This window comes from Somniosus microcephalus, chromosome 27 (genome assembly GCF_052327205.1).
Source record: "Somniosus microcephalus isolate GS21.2 chromosome 27, FLI_Smic_1.0, whole genome shotgun sequence".
NCBI classification, from domain to species: Eukaryota; Metazoa; Chordata; class Chondrichthyes; order Squaliformes; family Somniosidae; genus Somniosus; species Somniosus microcephalus.
In genome coordinates this window covers 13761054-13776478 of record NC_141013.1, presented here as the reverse complement: position 1 = coordinate 13776478, position 15425 = coordinate 13761054, and the positions used below count along the sequence as shown (strand labels likewise).

At 45.8% G+C, this 15425-nt stretch overlaps 1 protein-coding gene across 4 annotated transcripts in view; it reads left to right on the top strand.

The window, feature by feature from the left end:
- The first annotated feature begins 2820 nt into the window (after nucleotides 1–2820).
- The window catches only part of LOC147099987 (retinaldehyde-binding protein 1-like), a 67351-nt gene continuing 54746 nt past the window's right edge, over nucleotides 2821–15425 (top strand). For 2 of the 4 annotated variants that reach the window (XM_085968551.1, XM_085968548.1), the window contains exon 1: nucleotides 2821–3123. The gene's annotated coding sequence lies outside the window, so the exon portion shown is untranslated. The remainder of the gene's footprint in view (nucleotides 3124–15425) is intronic. The other 2 variants (XM_085968550.1, XM_085968547.1) reach the window with 2 other exon arrangements.

Below are 15425 nucleotides of genomic sequence, written 5' to 3'. Positions count from 1 at the left end.
ACAGAATTTTATAGGTTTCGATGAGATCCCCTCTCAATCTTCTAAACTCCAGTGAGTATAAGCCCAATCGACACAATCTCTCCTCATACGTCATTCCTGCCATCCCAGGTATCAGCCTGGTGAATCTTCGCTGCACTCCTTCCATGGCAAGAACGTCCTTCCTCAGGTAAGGCGACCAAAACTGCACACAATACTCAAGGTGCGGTCTCACCAAGGCCCTGTACAACTGTAGCAAGACATCCTTGTTCCTGTACTCGAACCCTCTTGCTACGAAGGCCAACATACCATTTGCCTTCTTAACCGCCTGCTGCACCTGCATGCTTACCCTCAGCGACTGGTGCAGAAGAACACCCAGGTCTCTTTGCACTTCCCCTTCTCCCAATCTATTGCCATTCAAATTATAATCTGCCTTCCTGTTTTTGCCACCAAAGTGGATAACCTCACATTTATCCACATTATCGTGCATTTGCCATGTTTCTGCCCAATCACCCAACCTGTCCAAATCATACTGGAGTTTCACGACATCCTCCTCACAGCATACCCTCCCACCCAGCTTTGTGTCGTCTGCAAATTTGGAGATATTACATCCAATTCCCTCGTCCAGATCATTAATATATATTGTGAACAGCTGGGGTCCTAGGACCGATCCTTGCGGTACCCCACTAGTCACTGCCTGCCACTAATATGTTAGCAAAATACTGCGGATGCTGTAAATCCGAAATAACAACAGAAATCACTGGAAAAACTCAGCAGGCCAGGCAACATCCGTGGAGAGAGAAATAGAGTCAACGTTTCAGGTCGAAACCCTTCTTCAGAACTGAGAAAAAAAAGGCAGGAAATGAAACAGATTAAAAGGCCAGTTTGGGGGCTGGGAAATGGGGGAGGGGATGAAAAGAACAAAAGGGAAGTGAAGAGACATTAAGAGGTATTCAAGACGAGACGAGATGGTAATAGGACAGGTAAAGAGACAAAGGATGGCTCTAGATGAAGTGTGAAATGCGCTGGCAGAGAGACAGCTGCCATGTGGGAGAGAAAAAAAAAGGAAATGGCACAAACCAAAGGTGTGGATAAAAAATATATAAAAATATAATAGGGGCCGAGGTTATGATCTGAAATTGTTGAACTCGATATTGAGTCCGGAAGGCTGTAAAGTGCCTAATCGGAAGATGAGGTGCTGTTCCTCGAGCTTACGCTGAGCTTCCGTGGAACAATGCAAGAGCCCGAGTACGGTGAGGTCTGAGTGGGAATGGGGCGGTGAATTGAAATGACAAGCCACCGGAAGCTCGGGGTCACCCTTACGGACTGAACAGAGGTGTTCCGCAAAGCGGTCACCCAATCTGCATTTGGTCTCCCCAATGTAGAGGAGACCACATCGTGAGCAGCGAACACAGTATACTAGATTGCAAGAAGTACAAGTAAATCGCTGTTTCACCTGGAAGGGGTGTTTGGGGCCCTGGACAGTGGGAAGGGGGGAGGTATAAGGGCAGGTGTTGCATCTCCTATTCACTTGTTGATCAACTGATTTCACCTGGTCTTGGTGTAAGCTGTCTGTAGGCTTGCCAACCCTCCTGGATTGCCCTGGAGCCTCCAGGAATTGAAGATGAATCTTTAGGCCACTGCTGAGAGCAAAGCTCAGGAGTAAACTCAGAGGGGTATTAAACAAAACTTTTTTTTTTTCATTTTCTTTGAACACTTTTGTTTATTAGTTTTAAAAATATAGGCATTTTGAGGAGGGGGGGAAAGGCTGTTTAACAGTCAAGAATCATCCAATTGAGTCATGAAGAGTCTGTTCGCTTTCCAATTGGCCGTGGGAAGGCGGTGAGCCATGAGGATGGATATGTTTGGTGGACCAATGGCGGGATCGTGGGGGCGGGGCAATGGGAGTCAGGACATCATGTGATGAATCCTCCAGGAATACATCCAACCAGAGTTGGCAACCCTAGCTGTCTGAGATGTAAAGAATAAGTAAGATGTAGCTCTGGTTCACAAACAAGACAAAGAACACTGAACGACGCAATGACTGAATTCTTATTCAACGACGGATTTGACAATCAGCTTGAGGAGCACACTGGACCGTAACAGGTCAACATTAGATGCTCTTGGAGTGAAAAGCTTCAACCACTGTGACCATAAGTCTGGCTTAAGAACACCCCTGAATCTGCAGCCTTTCAAATGAAGCAATGACTGAGCCTGTCCGTTTTAAAGCAGTTCTCGTTACACATTAAATTAAAATGTTCAGACGGATGTGATGGAAACCCTAACAATTTAAAACCATTGTCTGTAAATCACCAGGCTGGATCAGCTGAAGTTATCACAAGAGCAGCCCAACACTAGTACAGAATAGCTTCTCCTTGGTGCCATGTCGGTGATCTTTGTCCCGATTCTACATCATGCATCGCTTCAACTAACAATCACCCCCAAAACAAGAAATTTCATATGTGAAAACAAACTTAATATTGATCCCTTTTAAACAGTGATTAACTTTGCTGCCAACACTAAGGTTTTATTTGCGACTGAATCAAATATGTTCTTGGTAACCTGGTGGCAGAATACGGTTTGATATATCTTTCTGACTGAGTTTTAGCAATAAGGCAATTCTTGTGATTGAGGTTAGATCAGGCTCCCGCCAGCCCTTCCATCTTTCATTCAAATTACTGGCTACAGTTGACCAACAAATTGTCCTATAAATGGCACTTCTGCTTGTTACTAAGACTTGGAATCCCTACAAGCTATTTCTCATACACAATGCACGCCCCCCACCGCCACCCCTCCCCCCTCCACCTGCAGTTCACGAATGGAAGGCTTGCTGTTTTACGCTGGCTTAATTAAAAGTTGTTGTGAGTGATGCCTTGTGACAATCTAATCCACATCAACTGACTCTACAAAGCTTTCTTCTGGAGATCTCTGCTTCCCAGTTGTGTCGACCTCCTCGGAGAACCGGGCGCCTTCCTTTGCCTAAGACGGTGAACTGCTAACCACTTTCTTCTTCCTGCCAGCACCTGGTGAGTGACAAGGTTCCCGACGCATCCAATGGTTTTTGCTCAATTCTAAGTCTGTCAGCCTTATCGAACTGAACTGCACGCACTTCATCGGCTTGACATAGGAGCCTGTTGATGAGTCCAGGTAAAATAGATACATTCTTGTAGCATACAGGAGCAAATGGATATGCTTTGTCTTAATGGTATAGTAATAATACAGTATTTAAGCAAAATGCTTACAATCATTGAGCTAAAACAAAAACTGTGAATACTGGAAATCTGAAACAAAGCCAATAAATGCTACAAATATACAGCAGGTCTCTTGGGGGGGAAAAGCTTAACTTTTAAGGCCTTTGATTCAATTTTTAATTAGACTGTTGCTAATTGATCTGCAGTGCTTAATAATGTGGGATTAATATTATAATAATAAATCTGCTGCTGTGTACTATACTTGCGATGCAAAATAAAATATTACTATGATGGTGTGATATATAGGCCTCCAAATAGTAATATGGAGGTGAGGGAAGGCATAAAAAGGGAAATTAGAGAAGCGTGCGATAAGAGCACAGCTGTCATCATGGGTGACTTTAATTTACATATTGATTGGACTACCCAAATTAGTAAAAATTCTGAGAAGGAGGAATTCCTGGAATGTTTTCGGGACGGTTATCTGGACCAATATGTCGAGGAGCCGACTCGAGATCAGGCCATTTTAGACTGGGTATTGTGCAATGAGAAGGGACTTATCAGCAATCTTCTTGTACGAGGCCCCTTGGGTCAGAGCGATCATAATATGATCGAGCTCTCAGTCGAGATGGAGAGTGAGGAAATTGAATCAGAGACTAAGGTCCAGAACTTAAATAAAGGGAATTACGAGGGTATGAGACGGGAATTGGGTAAGATTGATTGGGTGGTGTTTCTGGGGGGATTGACAGTGGATAGACAATGGCAAGCATTCAAAGATAGAATGGAAGAATTCCAGAACATGTTTATACCGGTTTGGCATAAAAATAAACCTAAAAAGGTGACTCAACCGTGGATAACGAGGGAAATTAGGGACAGCATAAAATCAAAAAAAAGGGCATATCAACTGGCAAAAAAAAGCACCAGACCGGAAGATTGGGGGCAGTACAGGATACAGCAAAAGAGGACAAAGGGATTAATCAGGAAGGGGAAAATAGAATACGAAAGTAAACTTGCAGCAAACATAAAGACAGACTGCAAAAGCTTTTATCGGTATATCAGGAGGAAAAGACTGGTAAAATCCCAAGTCGGTCCCTTGCAGTCCGATTCGGGAGAATATATAATGGAGAATAAGGAAATGGCAGACCAATTAAACTCATACTTTGGTTCTGTATTCACAAAGGAGGACACAAATAACCTCCCAGGAATATCGGCAAACATAGGGACTAATGAGAGGGAGGAGCTGACAGAAATTAGTATCTCTAGGGATATGGTGTTGGGTAAGTTGAGGGGACTGAAGGCCGACAAATCCCCGGGGCCTGATAAACTACATCCTAGGGTACTTAAGGAGGTGGCCCTGGAGATAGCAGATGCTCTAAGGATCATCTTCCGGAACTCCATTGACTCGGGAACAGTACCCGTGGATTGGAGGGTAGCTAATGTTACCCCAATATTTAAAAAGGGGGGTAGAGAGAAAGCAGGGAATTATAGACCAGTAAGCCTCACATCGGTTGTGGGCAAAATGCTAGAGTCCATTATTAAGGATAAAATAGCGGAGCACTTGACAAATGGGGAAAGGATCGGACAGAGTCAACATGGATTTACAAAGGGTAAATCGTGTTTGACTAATCTGCTGGAATTTTTTGAGGAAGTAACTGGTAAAATAGATGGGGGAGAGCCAGTGGATGTGGTGTACCTTGACTTCCAGAAAGCCTTCGATAAGGTTCCACACAAAAGATTATCATGCAAAATTAAGGCTCATGGGATTGGGGGCAAAGTATTAACGTGGATAGAGAACTGGCTGGCGGATAGAAAACAGAGAGTTGGAATAAACGGCTCGTTTTCGGAGTGGCAGGCAGTGACCAGCGGGGTGCCGCAAGGATCTGTCCTGGGACCCCAGCTGTTCACAATATATATAAATGATCTGGATCAGGGAATTGGATGCAATATTTCCAAATTCGCTGACGACACTAAACTAGGAGGAGGGGTGGGCTCTGATGAGGATGTCAGGAGGCTACAGTGCGATTTGGACAGGTTGGGGGAATGGGCGGATACGTGGCAGATGCACTATAATGTGGATAAATGCGAGGTTATCCACTTTGGGGGTAAAAACAGGAGGGTAGATTATTATCTAAATGGCAATAGATTGGGAGATGGGGAAGTGCAGAGGGACCTGGGTGTTCTTGTGCACCAGTCACTGAAGGAGAGCATGCAGGTGCAACAGGCGATTAAGAAGGCAAATGGTATGTTGGCCTTCATATCAAGGGGGTTCGAGTATAGGAATAGGGATACCTTACTACAGCTGTACAAGGTGCTGGTGAGACCGCATCTGGAGTATTGTGTACAGTTTTGGTCGCCCCATCTGCGGAAGGATGTTCTTGCCATGGAAAGAGTGCAACGGCGATTCACCAGGCTGATACCTGGAATGGCGGGAATGACCTACGAAGAGAGATTAAATAGTTTGGGCTTGTACTCACTGGAGTTTAGAAGATTGAGAGGGGATCTCATCGAAACATATAAAATTATGGCAGGCCTGGACAGGCTGAATTCAGAGAGAATGTTTCCAATGGCCGGGGAGCACAGAACCAGGGGCCACAGTCTAAAAATAGCGGGCAAATCATTTAAAACAGAGATGAGGAAGAATTTCTTCACTCAAAGAGTGGTGAGCCTGTGGAATTCCCTGCCACAGAGGGCTGTGAAGGCTAATTCAATAAATATTTTCAAGAGAGAATTGGATATATTTCTGAAGGCTAAGGGGATTAAGGGTTACGGAGAAAAGGCGGGGACGGGGTACTGAACTGGTAAGATCAGCTATGATCTCAGACGAAGATCAGCCATGATCTCATTGAATGGCGGAGCAGGCTCGAAGGGCCGAATGGCCTACTCCTGTTCCTATCTCTATGTTTCTAAAGACATCAGGCGAAGCATTAAGTGTGATTCGTAAATGGTGGTTGTAATGCTTCCTGATGTTTAATGTCTGATAAAAACTCCTCAGATCTTGCCTCAGTGATGGGATATAATACAGATTATAACAGCCATTCTGAAGCTCAGGCTATGCACATAGTAGGACAGGAACAATATCCTTGGTTCTCCTGATAAAGGTGGCTTTTGGCACGATGCTGAGACAGACCATCCCCAGTCTGCACTGAGTTAACTGAACCCAGCCCCATGAGGCAGAATAGGTGCTACAACATGCCTCAGCACCCGTATACTAGGGAGTGGAAAACCAAGTCAGGATTCCTGCTCCTGGTCACTGTCCGGTGACCCTCCCCCCCCCTTCAAAGTCCAAGCTGTGACCATCGGCCAATAACAGAATTGGGCTTCACTGTGATGCCCTCTGTGGTTGAATAGCCCACTGACACTCACAGTCACGGCTCACTTGGCCTTTTGGCTCAGGTATCAGAAGGTGGCTGACACTTGTGACACACTTGCCCCACCAAGAGCCAGCGCCCTAAAAGGAAAGTAAACAAATTCACCAAACAGGAATTTACCGCTCAGTATATTCAGTTATCAGGCAAATACTAAAGTGTAAATACATTTGTTTATTGGCTTCAAAGTTTCTATAATTTAACAGAAATGTTCACTATTGGGTGGGTGTTTGGATGAGTGACTTCTCTAATTCCATACTAGTAGAAAATTAGAATTCATTCTATTGTTAATATCTGTTACCTTTGAGGATTTAACTTAAAGAGAGAGTGGGACAGAAGGAAGTAATGTGGAGGGGAGTGCATTGCAGCTCTGTGATGCAAGAGGCAGGATGCAGGTATGATTCCCTCCAGCTACTGAGTTGCCAGTCTCAGCATTGTTGCTTTAGAGAGGTGGCTGGTGGAGACTGAGCGGATCCTGATAGAGAGGACAGGAATATTGGAGGGAACAGTATCCCGGTGCTGCCGTACTGCACATCATGGCCTCTAGATTAGAGCGGAGTTGCTGGAGAACTGGATTATTGTAGTGTGGTTTTCACTCAGACATTTTCAATTATTTTTAAAGCCATTCTGATAAAGGAGGACTTTTTTCACCCAGACAGTGTGGGGCGGGGTCTGGGACTCACTGCCTGAAAGGGTGGTAGAGGCAGAAACCCTCATCACATTTAAAACATGCTAGGAAACGCGCTTGAAGTGCCGTAAACTGCAAGGCTATGGACCAAGAGCTGGAAAGTGGGATTAGGCTGGATAGCTTTTTCTCGGCCGGCACAGACACGATGGGCCGAATGGCCTCCGTCTGTGCCATAACTTTCTATGATTCGATGAAAGCAACTGTTATTATGCGTAATAACAACAGAAAACGCTGGAAAAACTCAGCAGGCCAGGCAACATCCGTGGAGAGAGAAACAGAGTCGACGTTTCAGGTCGAAACCCTTCTTCAGAACTGAGAAAAAAGCAGGAAATGAGACAGATTGAAAGGCGGGTTTGGGGGCTGGGAAATGGGGGAGGGGATGAAAGAACAAAAGTTATTATGTGTATATATAAATCACAATAAGGTAATTTTGGTAGGAAGAATAGGGAGGTCACTTATCACTTGGAGGGTGCGAGTCTAGGTGGGGTAGAGGAACAAAGGGATCTCGGAGTACAAATACACAAATCACTAAAAGTTGCGACACAGGTTAGCAAGGCCATAAAAAAAGCAAACCAAGCACTAGGGTTTATTTCTAGAGGGATAGAATTGAAAAGTAGGGAAGTTATGCTAATCCTGTATCGAACCTTGGTTAGACCACACTTAGAGTACTGCGTACAGTTCTGGTCGCCATATTATAAAAAGGATATAGAGGCACTGGAGAGGGTGCAGAGAAGATTTACAAGGATGATACCAGAAATGCGAGGGTATACATATCAGGAAAGGATGAACAGGCTGGGTCTCTTTTCTCTTGAAAAAAGAAGGCTGAGGGGTGACCTAATAGAGGTCTTTAAAATTATGAAAGGTTTTGATAGAATGGATACAGAGAGAATGTTTCCACTTGTGGGGAAGAGCATAACTAGAGGTCATCATTATAAGATAGTCACTAAGAAATCCAATAGGGAATTCAGAAGAAACTTCTAAACCCAAAGAGTGGTGAGAATGTGGAACTCGCTACCACAGGGAGTGGTTGAAGCGAATAGTATAGATGCATTTAAGGGGAGGCTAGATAAGCATATGAGGGAGAAGGGAATAGAGGGTTATGCTGATAGAGTTAGATGAGGAAAGACGGGAGGAGGCTCGTGTGGAGCATAAACGTCGGCATGGGCTGGTTGGGCTGAATGGCCTGTTTCTGTGCCGTATATCCTATGTAATATAGTCACAGGTGATATAATGACCACATTACTGTGCATCCTATATGCACAATTGGTAGAACCATTAACAGGTCACATCACCAGAGTCCCAATACCCTTTGATAGCCATGTTCAGGAGAATGATACTTTTTAAAAATGCATTAATAACATCCGGGGGTTATAATGTTACTTACTTTGCTGTGTTAGCTTGGCTCAGTTGATAGCACTCTCACTTAGAAGGTTGTAGATTCAAGGGCCATTCCAGGATTTGGGCAAACCATCTAGGCTGAGGCTTCAGTGCTACACCGAGGGAGTGGTGGATTGTCAGAAATGTGACCTTTCATGAGCCATTAAACTGAGGCCCCATCTGCGTATTCAGGTGGCTGTTAAAGATCCCGTGGAATTCCCATGGATTCAAAAGAGAGCAGGGAGTTCACCCAGTGTTTTAGCTGACATTCCTCTCCCATCATAAACAGATTAACCGATCATTCAGTATGTTTGCTGTTGGAACTGCTATCTGTGCATGTGGCGATTGCATTTGCCTAGATAACAGTGACTGCACTTCAAACATGATTCACTGGTTGTTAAGTTAGAAAAATCTAATGTTTTAACCTACCTTTCTTTAGGAAGAGTTGTCATTACAGCTCCTTTCCTCTACCCATCATTTTATGGTTAGGGTTTGGTGCTCAGGGGATTGTGGTAAGGTGCTTCATAAATCCAAATTCTCTCTTGTTTTGTAATCTTGGCAGACAAATGTGGAAACTCATAAATGTGCCTGGTAGGTGGGAAAAAGAGGTTAATTTACAGCTTCCCCCCCCCCCCCCCCAAAGGACAGACAGGTTAAAACATTCACTTTTCTCACTGTTATGACTTAAAGCCAGGCTGAAGACTGTGTGAGAAACATCGACATGGGACTCTATAAAAAATGTTAAGTGACAATGAACAGTAGAAAACCTCAGAGAACAGTAAAGGGACTCAAGAGGCTGAAAGATTCAAAAATCAGTGAAAGTATTCAAAATGGAACCAGATTCATTGCAAATTCAGCAGAGAATGGAGGGTTGGGATCTGGGGTAGGGACTCGGGGCAGGGTAAGGATAGGCAAATGGTGAGATTAGACCCTGAAACAAGCACATGGATCATCATGCTGGAGGAGGCTGGATGGGCTGAAATGTATCCTCTTACTTTCTACTCCCATGGTAACAGGACTCTGAGGGAGTATACCATCATCAGTCTCTATACGGAGGCTGATGTTGGTCATAGAAATATCACGTTGGTACAGTATGGGGCACTCTTTCCTGGTTGGATCTGAGGTCTATTGTTGTGACAGTGTAGAAGGTCCTTTACTCTGCATGTAACGTGACTTGGGAGCGCTCGATGGGACAGTTGCATCTTATCCATGCTGTACCTGATCTGGTTGTGCTTGTCGGGAGAGTGAAGCAAGCTTTATTCTACAGCTGACCCATGCTATTACAGTGCAGAAACAAGCCATTTGGTTCAGTAAGTCTGTGTCAGTGTTTATCTTCACATGAGCCACCTTGTGTCATCTTACTCTCCTGCTCGATCCCCGCGCCCTTTAATATTCTTCCATTTCAAGCAACTAATTCCTTTAAAAAGACTTTATAGACTGCTTCAACAAGTTTGTGGCAGAGAATTCCACATTGTAACCACTCTCCACGTAAAGAACTTTTTCTAACTTCTTTAATTATTTTTGTGATTATCTTAAATTTGTGCCCCTTTTGTTGCTGTAACTTGAGTACTAAATGATATTTAAATAAAAGAAAGACTTACATTTATATAGCGCCTTTCACGACCATTGGACATCTCAAAGCGCTTTACAGCCAATGAAATACTTCTTTGGAGTATAGTCACTGTTGTAATGTGGGAAACGCGGCAGCCAATTTGTGCACAGCAAGCTCCCACAAACAGCAATGTGATAATGACCAGATAATCTGTTTTTGTTATGTTGGTTGAGGGATAAATACACAGAAATATTAATTGGTTTCTGTGGGATCAGGGCCTGTCAGAACAGGCCTCGGTAAGCCAGATAAAAGACTGGCCTTTTAAAGATTTAGTCTTGGGATGTGGACGTCACTGGCAAGGCCGGCATTTATTGCCCATTCCTAGTCGCCCCGAGCAGGTGGTGGTGAGCCGCCTTCTTGAACCGCTGCAGTCCGTGTGGTGAAGGTACTCCCACAATGCTGTTAGGGAGGGAGCGACAGTAAAACACAGCTAAGTATCCAGAGAGGTTGTAACACCGTCTAAAGTTATAACAATTGGAAAAAGTCCGAATCACAAGCTAAACAAGGAAGACGAGGGCAGCCAGCCGGCCTGTGTTAATTAGTCACTTCTGACATTGTTTCAAGAGGAGCTTCCGCCAAAACAAAACATTGGTTTCTAAAATGTTTGACTAGGAAACAGTTTACAGTCTCTAATATCCTTTCCCCCTGATTTGTTCCTCACACATTATTGTTTGGGAAGCATTAAATGTCATTTCGGAAATGGACTGGATTTTTCTGACCCGTGCCTGTGATAAAAGCCAATTCCGGGAGCGTTCCCAGTTGGCAGCATCTTCCACTTTATGAGCTAATATTTGGATCAGATAAGGTTCATTGAAAGGGAAACCAAGAATGTTCCACAGAGCAGCGTGAACACAACAATGGGAATGAATGTCGTGCGCAGTGATCAGGGGAGGAGTGGATCCAGTGTGTCCAGGGGAGGAGTGGATCCAGAGTGATCGGGGGAGGAGTGGATCAAGAGTGATCAGGGGAGGAATGGATCCAGAGTGATCAGGTGATGACTGGATCCAGAGTGATCAGGAGAGGACTGGATCCAGAGTGATCAGGGGAGAAGTGGATCCAGAGTGATCAGGGGAGGAATGGATCCAGAGTGATCAGGGGAGGAGTGGATCCAAAGTGATCAGGGGAGGAGTGGACCCAGAGTGATCAGGGGAGGAATGGATCCAGGGTGATCAGGTGATGACTGGATCCAGAGTGATCAGGGGAGGAGTGGATCCAGAGTGATCAGGGGAGGAATGGATCCAGAGTGATCAGGGGAGGAATGGATCCAGAGTGATCAGGGGAGGAGTGGATCTAAAGTGATCAGGGGATGAGTGGATCCAGAGTGATCAGGGGAGGAATGGATCCAGAGTGATCAGGGGAGGAATCGATCCAGAGTGATCAGGGGAGGAGTGGATCCAGAGTGATCAGGGGAGGAATGGATCCAGAGTGATCAGGGGAGGAATGGATCCAGAGTGATCAGGGGAGGAGTGGATCCAAAGTGATCAGGGGATGAGTGGATCCAGAGTGACCAGGGGAGGAGTGGATCCAGAGCGATCAGGGGAGGAATAGATCCAGAGCGATCAGGGGAGGAATGGATCCAGAGTGATCAGGGGAGGAGTGGATCCAAAGTGATCAGGGGAGGAATGGATCCAGAGTGATCAGGGGAGGAATGGATCCAGAGTAATCAGGGGAGGAGTGGATCCAGAGTGATCAGGGGAGGTCTGGATCCAGAGTGATCAGGTGATGACTGGATCCAGAGTGATCAGGGGAGGACTGGATCCAGAGTGATCAGGGGAGGAGTGGATCCAGAGTGATCAGGGGAGGAATGGATCCAGAGTGATCAGGGGAGGAGTGGATCCAGAGTGATCAGGGGAGGAATGGATCCAGAGTGATCAGGGGAGGAATGGATCCAGAGTGATCAGGGGAGGAGTGGATCCAGAGTGATCAGGGGAGGAGTGGATCCAGAGTGATCAGGGGATGAGTGAATCCAGAGTGATCAGGGGAGGAATGGATCCAGAGTGATCAGGGGAGGAGTGGATCCAGAGTGATCAGGGGAGGAATGGATCCAGAGTGATCAGGGGAGGAATGGATCAAGAGTGATCAGTGGAGGAGTGGATCCAGAGTGATCAGGGGAGGAATGGATCCAGAGTGATCAGGTGATGACTGGATCCAGAGTGATCAGGGGAGGACTGGATCCAGAGTGATCAGGGGAGGACTGGATCCAGAGTGATCAGGGGAGGAGTGGATCCAGAGTGATCAGGGGAGGAATGGATCCAGAGTGATCAGGGGAGGAATGGATCCAGATTGATCAGGGGAGGAGTGGATCCAGAGTGATCAGGGGAGGAGTGGATCCAGAGTGATCAGGGGATGAGTGGGTCCAGAGTGACCAGGGGAGGAATGGATCCAGAGTGATCAGGGGAGGAATGGATCCAGAGTGATCAGGTGATGACTGGATCCAGAGTGATCAGGGGAGGACTGGATCCAGAGTGATCAGGGGAGGACTGGATCCAGAGTGATCAGGGGAGGACTGGATCTAGAGTGATCAGGGGAGGAATGGATCCAGAGTGATCGGGGAGGAGTGGATCCAGAGTGATCAGGGGAGGAGTGGATCCAGAGTGATCAGGGGATGAGTGGATCCAGAGTGATCAGGGGAGGACTGAATCCACTGAAAGGGATTCTTTGCGATTTTCATGGAATAAGCGGGACAGCGATAATCCAGCGCTATGGAACCATTGCCATAGGCACTTGGGAAATCTCCTGATTTCCCATATGGCCAGTTGTCCTTGACAGTGATGTCACACGTGCACACAGGCGACAGTGGTGTAGCATCGATCTCAAGCACATCAGTGTGTCACAGAATTGTTTAGTGACAAAGAAACCTTTTCTAACTCACACCATTTAAATGATTCCTAAATCAATTTCTATGAACATTTGATTTCAAGTACTGAATAACAATACCTATAAAAGAGGAGCATTGTTTTTGCTGAGGTTGACTGTGAGGGTTAGAGAGTTTGGGGCCTTGTGTACTCACCCCTCGTAATTGAGGGTGGCCACTCCTCCTCAGCTTGCCTTCCCTACATGCCAGTCATCAGAGACCATGGGGTAGATTATAAACCCACACAAGCCTAGCGGATGAGGTGGGGGGGTGGGGTGTTTAGCTTTGCCGTCCTTGCCTGTGCTAAACTTAGGCCCCTCACAGGGGCTGATTTTACACGGTCTTACTTTCCTGCTTCCTCCCCGTATCCTTTCATACTCCTTTATAAATAATTATCCCCGATCTTCTTCAATGCTGCACTCAATTCCGCATCGTTCCTCTCTTGTGACAAAGCCATCCACATTCCGACAACACTTTGTGCAAAAAAGGTTCATACTTATCTCCCCTTTGTGTATCCGGTGATTATCTTGAGATCATGACCCCTTGTGTTCGATTTACCTACCAGTTAAATAATCTATATATGTGTTTGCCTTGTCCATTCCTTTCATCACTGAGCTACAACAGGTGGCCGCGTTTGTCTTGCTGTGCGTACCTGTGCTTGCACAATGGCACTCCATTTCTTGGAGAAAGCTAGTGAGGTCCACCTGATCTAGCAGACAGCCCACCTGCCGATCTGTGCAGCATTCACCGACTCAAGACCCGCGCTGGTAGGCAGGTAGAAATAGTCTCTCTGGTCAGTGCTTCGTGGCGCACAGTAAAATGTTGTGCTGTTCCTTATGTCACATTGAAGTCAATAACTGGGAGCTGAGCGATTGCATCCATCTTGGATTAGCTGGCTCCAACCTGGGACTTGGTGTTGCCTTCACCTCATCACATGCACTGATTCATAGCGAAAATTCGTAGAGCGGGGGGTAACCCTGTTATACTCGAGCTGTGAGTGTCCGAGCTAAACAATAAGAGCGTGCTCTGTTTCCCAGCACTGACATCTATCAACCACAAAAAAAAATCCAGCATTAATTTGGTATTAATATTCTAAGATTTTCATTGTAACGCTGCTTAAAGAGAGCTTTTCAAAAAAAGTTTCCCGAAGTTTCTGTGTTCAATACCCTGGTCTATGCTGAGATAATGATCTCAACAGGGGCAGTATTATTGGGGGGAGAGGAGGGTACATAACTGGCCTCAGCACCTCTGTGTTAGGGGGAGGACAAATCAGCAACTGATTACTATCCAGTGACCCTGCATGAGCATCAGTTGACGACAGGATCGCGGGCGGCTGTGATGCTACTACAATAGCCTCTCGCACTCAATACCTCGACCCATACATGAGGAATGCTCCCTTGGCCAAGGAGCTGGGGGAGCTCCTGCTGCCCACAGGACTGCACCGTTACAAGGAGACAACAGCTTCAGGAGAGGAGAGGAGAAAGTTGGAAAGTAGGTCCGAGAAAGTCGTCTCGGGCATTGGTCCAAAATGGGCGGTATCGGATTGGCCACCCGTTATTCGCAATGCCTGATATTCAGTTGTATTGACTGCACTGGATCCGATCCGATCCCGCCCGTTCTGGACCACCGCCCAAGGTGAAATTCTAGGCCTGAAAGTTAAAAAAAAAATGTAGATAGTCGTCCACCAACTTGTGAATTGGATTAAATTCCAGTCACCTGCAATCCTTTTCTGATGTTTATGACACTCGAACAGAGCAGAAATAATGTTTCCTTGAAAAAAAATCTGCTCCATTCAGTTCCTGGTATCAGTGCATCACTCTGCACTGATTAGCACTGTTTGGCCACTCTGGTTTGCTGTGTTGCGTGTTTGTGTAGACTAATCGCATTTTCCCAGGTTACACGGCAACCTTTGCAACACTGAATGGCTTTTTGGTGCTGGCAGTGCAGCAACAGCACTAATACGATAGCAAAATACTGCGGATGCTGGAAATCCGAAATAACAACAGAAAACACTGGAAAAACTCAGCAGGCCAGGCTACACCCGCAGAGAGAGAAACAGAGTTAACGTTTCAGGTCAAAATCCTTCTTCAGAACTGAGAGAAAAAGAAAAGGCTGGAAATGAAACAGATTAAAAGGCCAGTTTGGGGGCTGGGAAATGGGGGAGGGGATGAAAGAACAATAGGGAGGGTCTGGGAGGTAAAGAGACATTAAGAGATATTCAAGACTGTTGTGTATGTACCTTTAAGAGAAGAACTGATTCTATACTGCAGTACCGGCAGTGACCACCCCTGTATATAAAGCCATAGCAGGCTTCTGTACTTCAGTTTTAAGTTACCTTCTGTTCAGTAAATACCTGTTTTATTGC